The 516-nt window shown below is 37.4% G+C and overlaps 1 protein-coding gene across 1 annotated transcript in view; it reads left to right on the forward strand.

The window, feature by feature from the left end:
* LOC119582282 overlaps positions 1-516 on the forward strand; it is a gene marked incomplete in the record, with an annotated part of 24,829 nt that overhangs the window by 10,810 nt on the left and 13,503 nt on the right.

The raw sequence follows: 516 nt of genomic DNA on the forward strand, positions 1-516 counted from the left end.
AAATGCACGTGTGTGTGAGTATGGCTATGGATATTATCTACAAACTTCAGCATATTTGTATGACTACATTCACCTTAACGAGGGAAAATCGATGAAAATATACCACTTTCGTGCATTTCGAAACTGCAAATTGATTAGTAACAATACTTCGTTAGAACCCGGTTGAGAACCCCGTTATAACACGTCATTCCCGGGTGATATCTGCCTGCAACGCTTCCAGTAATAATTCGTTATGCACAGATGGTCTTCTAAGAGTGGCATTACGCGGAGATTATCACGAGAAAATAGTTTTTTAAAGCCGATTTGTGCGGATAGGTTCTTGTAACGGGGTCGGGAGGGAGCGCGTGGTAAGGAAAATGAAAAAGTATTTGTTTGTTTGTTTGTGGTTGCAAGGAATATATTTCACTGTTTATATTTGTAGTTGTCGGAATATTCTTTATATATCCTTTTATATAGGAAAGCGCACAGCAAAACGGATAAATAGATGAATAGTGATAATTGTTTTTTTGAATAAGG

This window comes from Penaeus monodon, chromosome 15, assembly GCF_015228065.2.
Source record: "Penaeus monodon isolate SGIC_2016 chromosome 15, NSTDA_Pmon_1, whole genome shotgun sequence".
NCBI lineage: Eukaryota > Metazoa > Arthropoda > Malacostraca > Decapoda > Penaeidae > Penaeus > Penaeus monodon.